Genomic DNA, 7,338 nt, shown 5'->3' on the forward strand with positions numbered 1-7,338 from the left:
AGAGACCAGACGCACGCAAATCACTTCCCCATTCCCTCGCCGCCGCCGCCCCGTCAATCTCCTCCTCCGCGGCGGCGCCGCCATGCTCTGGCTCCGGTGCTGCGGCCTCACCCAGCTCCTGTCGTTTCGCTCCGCCTCCACCATCTCCCAGCTCAGGTGCCTCATCTCCGCCACCGCGCCCGCGCCCGCCGTCTCCCCGAACCCTAGCTTCGCCGTGGAGGAGTATCTCGTCTCCACCTGCGGCCTCACCCGACCGCAGGCCCTCAAGGCCTCCGCTAAGCTCTCCCACCTCAAGTCCCCTTCCAAGCCCGACGCCGTCCTCGCCTTCCTCGCCGGCCTCGGCCTCTCCGGCGCCGATGTCGCCGCCCTCGTCGCCAGGGACCCGCTGTTCCTCTGTGCCAAAGTGGAGAAAACCCTGGCACCCAATGTCGCGGAGCTCACCGGCCTCGGTCTCTCGCGTTCTCAGATCGTGCGCCTCGTCTCGCTCCCCAGTGTCACTTTCCGCTGCAGATCCATCGTCTCCACGCTGGAGTACTTCTTGCCCCTCTTCGGGTCCTCCGAGAACCTCCTTCGAGCCCTACCTCGAGCGGGTGGCTCCATTCTCGGGTCCAACCTCGAGCGGGTGGTCAAGCCCAATGTCGCCTTCCTGCGCGAGTGCGGGCTAGGTGCTTGTGATATTGCCAGGCTCTGCATACATACGCCATCGCTGCTCAGCATCAGCACCGAACGCATCCGGACAGCAGTGGCATGTGTCGAAGGTCTTCTTGGTGTACCCCGCGGATCTCTGATGTTCAAACATGCATTACAAGCTGTTGCATACCTCAGCGAAGACAAAATCACTGCCAAAGTGGAGCTCTTGAAGAAAACATTCACGTGGACGGATGCTGAGGTGGGCATTGCTGTTTCTAAGGGTCCAGCAGTGTTGTCCAGGACTAAAGAATCGCTGCAGCGCAGGTCCGAGTTCCTTATCTCCGAGTTGGGATTGGAACCAGCATACATTGCTTATCGTCCAGCATTGCTCACTTATAGTCTAGAGGGCCGGCTCAGGCCCTGGTACTACATTGTAAAGTTTCTTAAGGAAAATGGATTGCTCAAGTGTGACCCAAACTACTATACTGTTTTTAAGGAGTCCGACATGACATTCAAGAAGAAGTTCATACACCCTCATAAGGAAGCTGCACCACACCTTGAAAAAGACTACGATGCTGCTTGCAAAGGGGAAGTGCCCACTAATTTCAGATTCACATAAGCCAAGGACGTGCTCTGATGTAACTGTGTGCTGGTTGTCCGCTGCTGTATGTCTGTTAGATGCTGGGTTGGTGGTTGGTAATGAGTGATGAAGCTGATAATTTGATCCCTGGATACTGATATGTAATGTCACCACTCATCAGAGAAGAAACCATGGATTGGTTATGAACTTTTTCATCCTCATTCATGTTTTATACACATGTATTGGAGCTAAGTAAGTGTGAGATCAGGCCATTCTGTAATGCACTAAAATTTCAGTTTTTAAGTTAGTTGCCTGTGCATTGAGATAATGAGCCAAGGTAAGGTCTCCTTCATTGTGGGTAATGCATTCCTAATGTTCTATTACTGTTTTTGCAATTCATAGTGGATAATTTGAGGATAAATCTGATGCCCTTCCCAAATCTAGGTAAATAGTCCTTTTGGAAGCAGATGGAGGGAATGCTATCCCCTGGTGTTAGCGTTTCTTATGTAGGGCCCAGGGTTAATTCACCTTGCTTTAGCATAAACTGTTTCTTCTTGTTTGAATTGTTTTTGTAAATCTTTGTGTGCAAAGAATGACTTATTCTTAGTCCTCTGTGCTAAAATAAAGAAACCAGATTAGTCGTATATTCCTCAAATTTGTGACACAATGCCATAAGATAACCTTGTCCCCTGTTTTGTTGTGTCATCATGGTTTTTTCAGTTTTTCATTTGTATCTACTATTTTGGTGTGATGGAGCCGAAACTAGACACAAAATTTTATGGAGTCATCAGAAGCTGTGGCCTTCTGCCGCCGTGACAATTTCTGCATAGATCTTTGAGATAATTCTCGAGAGGTAGGACAGGAGCCACGAGAAGTACTTCCTCAGTTACCCAACAATGTCATTCACACCAAGGAACCATATGATATTTTCGCAGCTATGACATTTGTGCCAAATTCCTGCCTGCACTAAGAATACGCATATATAGTACTGTTTGACATGCATGCTTGTAGTATGCAACTAACCTACAATTGCTAACCTGACTGATTTAGCTTGTCTTGTTAAAAATATTGGGTATTGTGACAAATTTGTGCCTGCAGGTTAGAATTTGGTGATAGTGACATTAAGTTAGTCTTTTGGTATGGTGCTGAAAAGCAGAGGGCTTTCTTTCTTCGAGGTGAAGAAGTGCTGAAACTGGATGTACATGGTGTTTTTCTTTCTTCTTCCAGGAAACAAGATGAAACATGGCGGCTATGGCTTGCTGTGCTCTATACATGATTTTGAAGGCTCTGTTAGTTGATGATGCCCTGAAGCTTCAGTGACAAGTATGCCTTGATGATGTCTCTTTTTTGAATTTTGCAAGTTAAGTAATCCTTCTAGTTTGTACTGTAGATTTCAATGTAGCATCGCTTTAATCAATTTGTACATTTTGTTGGATCTTCACTTGGGATGTAAACAATTTGAATGAGCCACTTATGCATGTAAACAGTAAGCGCTATGTAAATTTAGTCTGAACTCTGAATTTGAAGCAGAGCTGAATGTTAACTCTGCTTCTTTCAGCCTCCTTGTGTGAACTCTGAAACTTATTGTACCCAATTCAAGTGTGAAGCTATAGTAGTTGTTCAAAACATCTGTCGGGAACCAAGTTAACTAGAATCAGAACTGAAGTTGGCTAACTTTTATGTATGATTCAGAGTTATTATGTCAGACTCTTCAGGGTCACAACTGTTTTATCTATATATTCCATTGTCACAGCTGCATCTGTATGACACGAGTTCTTATGTTTCCAGATTATCGTGACTGGGCGTAACTAATAATGTTGAGAAATCGTTAGAGGATTTTTAGCAAAAAGCTATTGTGTCATTTTCATAAATGTCCAACTTAGTCTATTAAAAAAGCGTTCTGACATTACCGTGTTAATTTCTGCCATATCCTTTAGCTAATTTTATTCCATATGAGCACTATCTATATATATATACTGAGGGCATCCTTATCCCTTAGCATAATTTTTTACGATAGTAAAGTGGTCTTATGAACCATACTTCTTGGCAAATTTCTATCTAGAAAGTCGTAATCAAAAAAGGAAAAACCTGGATGGGATGCCACTTAGTGTAGAATCTTACAGAATTTTAATCATAGGGATAGTAGAGATATATTATACCATAATTTAAGAACAGAGCTGTGTGAGGATGGTCATATACTGGTTTGTTCCCGATGTGACGCTGTAGTAGTTAAAAGAAGTCAGATCTCAGGTGTGTACTTGGTAGTAAGGCAAAGGAGATGGTCCATGCTAATACCCGCGAAGAGATGTGATCTAAAGTCAACTGTGTGTCCCTTCTCTGGTGCTTGTTGAAATTATGAAACAAGGTTAATGAAATGTAGGCGAGGGGAACGGGTTAAATGATGAAGTGACTTACCACAAGGTGAGAAGATGTTGAGTTTTCCTCAAGGAAAAATGGGCTGGGCAATAGAAGCATACTGATTTACTGAATGTGGATGGTGCTTTCTTTTTTCCAGGTGAACATGCGCTGAAACTGGATGGACATGGTGTTTTTTTCCTCGACGAACATGGCAGCTATGGCTTTGCTGTGCTATACATGGTTCAAATGGCAGCTGAAGGCTCTGTTAGTTGGTGATGCCCGGAAGCTTCAGTGACGAGTATGCCTTGATGATGGCGTGAGTTTTATCAGGGAAGCTGTTACTTGTCTCTTTTTTAAATTTTGCAAACTAAGTAATCCTTCTATTATTTTACTATAGAATTGAATATACTAGCACCATCTGGTGCTTTAAACAATTTGTACATTTTGTTGGATCTTCACTTGGACGTGAACAATTTGAATGACCCACACATGCATGTAAACAGTAAGCCTTGCGTAAATTGTGTAGTCTGGACTCTGAATTTGAATCAGAGCTGAACGTTAACTTTGACTCTTTCAGACTCCATGTGTGATCTCTGAAACTTATTATACCCAATTCAAGTGTGAAGCTATATTAATTGTTCGAAACATCTGTCAGGAGCCAAGTTTACTGGAATCAGCGCAGAAAGTACAGAGACAAGTGTGATTTTTCAAACTTGCGTCTGAAGATTGCCTAGCTTCATGAGAGTATAACAGATCAACAGAGTGGTATTACAGGAAGCCAGTTTTGGGCTATCTCTTGTGAGAATCTATGAGATTAATAACATTGGCTGCCCACACACTCATGAGCCCTAAAGTCGTGGACCCTAGGAATATGGAAAACCTGAATCTGAATATGGCTTGTACGTAGCATCAAACAAAACAGCTAGCTGATGCTTAATATCGCAATGACGCCTGATTGTGTTCTTCGTATATTTCCTCGCAAAAGATAATTGGTTGCTTGCTTCCTTCCTTTGTTCTTGTCCTGGCATTGTGGCACCACCTGCATTCTCTGTGTACATTGATATCACAACATGCTAATATCTGGCTGCTAAATGATTCGCTTAGATCTGGGTTTCGTGACGATCGGTCAATTAGGGAAAAGAATAAACACATGAATGTACTCGAGTTTGAACTTCTAAAAAATGGTAATCAGAGACTCAACATGACAGGGTGGCCATGAGGCTATCGATTGACACAAGGGGTGGAACTACTATTGGACATTGATTGCGCGAAATTCACAATTGGGTCGACATTGCCGAGGAAAACACATTCCAAAATCTTGATATAGCCGTTTGAAGAGTGACACTAAAAAAATGTTGCACGCCATGCATATAAAGTATGTAGGTATAAACTATGTTTCAAATACGGTTTTGATGCTTGCATTGCTAGCACTTGTTGGCCAGATCAATGCCGATTCCCTGTCGGGTACGACATTTGATTAGGGGATATCCTTTTTGAATGTCCTTGAAATCACAACGAGAAAGAAAGGAAAAAAGACATACATTTTTAGGAGAAACAAAAACATCCAAGGTTCTTCTTTAGAAACGCAAGATCATCAAGTTTTTTCTAATGTCATCTAAGGCTCTTTTTAGAAACGTGAGATCATCTTGATTTTTTTCAAGGTCTCATAAGCATAGTTTAAAAAACCGAAGCAGCAACCGAATCGGCCACGCTGTCGGTTCAGGTTTTCACTGGTCGGACCGCCGGTTCATCAGAAAAAACCGGAATATTTAAGGTGATTTATCAAAAAGAAAAATAACCTCACATTAAATTAATACACACAATATTGGATGTAAACCATTAATAAATTACAAAGTGTCATTAGCCTAGTTGGTCATTGGGGTTTTAGGATGTCTTGCCTCATGGGTAGGTGTTTCATTCTTTGTTGATGCAACTTTTTTAAAAAAAAAAAATTCATATTTTTTACTAAATGACCGGTACACCTTAAAAAACGAGGCAAGGCGCCGGTTCCGGTTTTTCCGGTTGGACCTCCAGTCCAGTCCGGTTTTTAAAACTATCCTCACAAGATCATCTTTTTTTCTTTTTGAGTAACCCTCGCAAGACATCTAGACGAGTCACTTTTTTTTCCTTGGGTGGTTCTTTTTTTAGGGCATTTGAGCGGATGACATCTAAATGGGTCTCTCTAGTCTAACTTAGCCCAGCCCAGCCCAGCCCAGCCCATGGGTTAGTTGGTCATTCCTCAAGGTTAGAGCAAACACCGCACCAACGCAAACGCTCACCACTCTCTCCTCCGTCTTGCACCATCCCCTCGCCGCTGGCGCCGCCATGCTCCGGCTCCGTCGCGGCGTCCTCGCCCAGCTCCTCTCTTCTCCCTCCATCTCTCCTCTACACCGCCTCCTCTCCGCCGCCGCGCCCGCTGCCCCCTGCATTTCCCCAAACCCTAGCTTCGCCGTGGAGGAGTACCTCGTCGCCACCTGCGGCCTCACCCGAGCCCAGGCCCTCAAGGCCTCCGCCAAGCTCTCCCACCTCAAGTCCCCTTCCAAGCCCGACGCCGTCCTCGCCTTCCTCGCCGGCCTCGGCCTCTCCGCCGCCGACGTCGCCTCCGTCGTCGCCAAGGACCCGCTGTTCCTCTGCGCCGGCGTGGAGAAAACCCTGGCCCCCACCGTCGCGGGGCTCACCGGCCTTGGTCTCTCGCCTTCTGAGATCCACGCCTCGTCTCGCTTGTCCCCGACAGATTACGTCGTATATCCATCGTCTCTAGGCTGCAGTACTGCTTGTCCCTCTTCGGCTCCTCTGAGAACCTCCTCCGTGCCCTACCTCGAGCAGGTGGCTCCATTCTCGGGTCCGACCTCGACCGGGTGGTCAAGCCCAATGTCATCTTCCTACAAGAGTGCGGGCTAGGTGCTTGTGATATTGCCAAGCTCTATGTATGTACACCATCGCCGCTCAACATCAGCACGGAACGCATCCGGACAGCAGTGGCGTGCGTCGAAGGTCTTGGTGTACCCCATGGATCTCCGATGTTCAAGCACGCGCTACGAGATGTTGCATTCCTCAGCGAGGAGGAAATCACCACCAAGATAGAGCACTTGAAGAAAACGTTCAGGTGGTCAGATGCCGAGGTGGGCATTGCTGTTTCTAAGGCTGCAGGAGTGCTGTCAAAGTCTAAAGAATCGCTAGAGCGAAGGTTCGAGTTCCTCATCTCCGAGGTGGGGTTGGAACCGGCATACATTGCTTATCGTCCAGCAATGCTCATGTACAGCTTGGAGGGCAGGATGAGACCCCGATACTACGCTGTAAAGTTTCTTAAGGAAAATGGATTGATAGATCACAACTAGGACTTCTTTAATACAGCCATGGTCAGTGAGAAGGTATTTATGGAAAGGTTCTTATGCCCTCACAAGAAAGCTGCACCGCATCTCGCTAAAGACTACGCGGCAACTTGCAGAGGGGAAGTGCCTGCAAGATTCAGTTTTACATGAACCATGACCGGTATGGAGATGGTATGTTTGTTATGCCATCACTAGTAGAAAAACCCCTATTAGTCCCGGTTGGTGAGGGCCTTTTGTCCCGGTTCTTGAACCGGGACTAAGGGTCGTTACTAATGCCCTAGACCTTTAGTCCCGGTTCTAACACGAACCGGGACAGATGGGCCTCCACGTGGCCGGTGCGCCGAGCCCAGGCAGGAGGGCCTTTGGTCCTGGTTGGTGGCACCAACCGGGACCAAAAAGCATCCAGGCGTCAGCATTTCAGTGGCTGGGCTTTTGTTT

General features: G+C 46.1%; 2 pseudogenes; both read left to right on the plus strand.

Moving 5' to 3' along the window:
* Nucleotides 1-12: 12 nt before the first annotated feature.
* Nucleotides 13-4,130, plus strand: LOC119324507 (annotated as a pseudogene).
* Nucleotides 4,131-5,861: 1,731 nt separating this feature from the next.
* On the plus strand, nucleotides 5,862-7,050 carry LOC119321928 (annotated as a pseudogene).
* The last annotated feature ends 288 nt before the right edge of the window (nucleotides 7,051-7,338 follow it).

The sequence above is a fragment of the Triticum dicoccoides genome, chromosome 6B (genome assembly GCF_002162155.2).
Source record: "Triticum dicoccoides isolate Atlit2015 ecotype Zavitan chromosome 6B, WEW_v2.0, whole genome shotgun sequence".
Taxonomy (NCBI): domain Eukaryota; kingdom Viridiplantae; phylum Streptophyta; class Magnoliopsida; order Poales; family Poaceae; genus Triticum; species Triticum dicoccoides.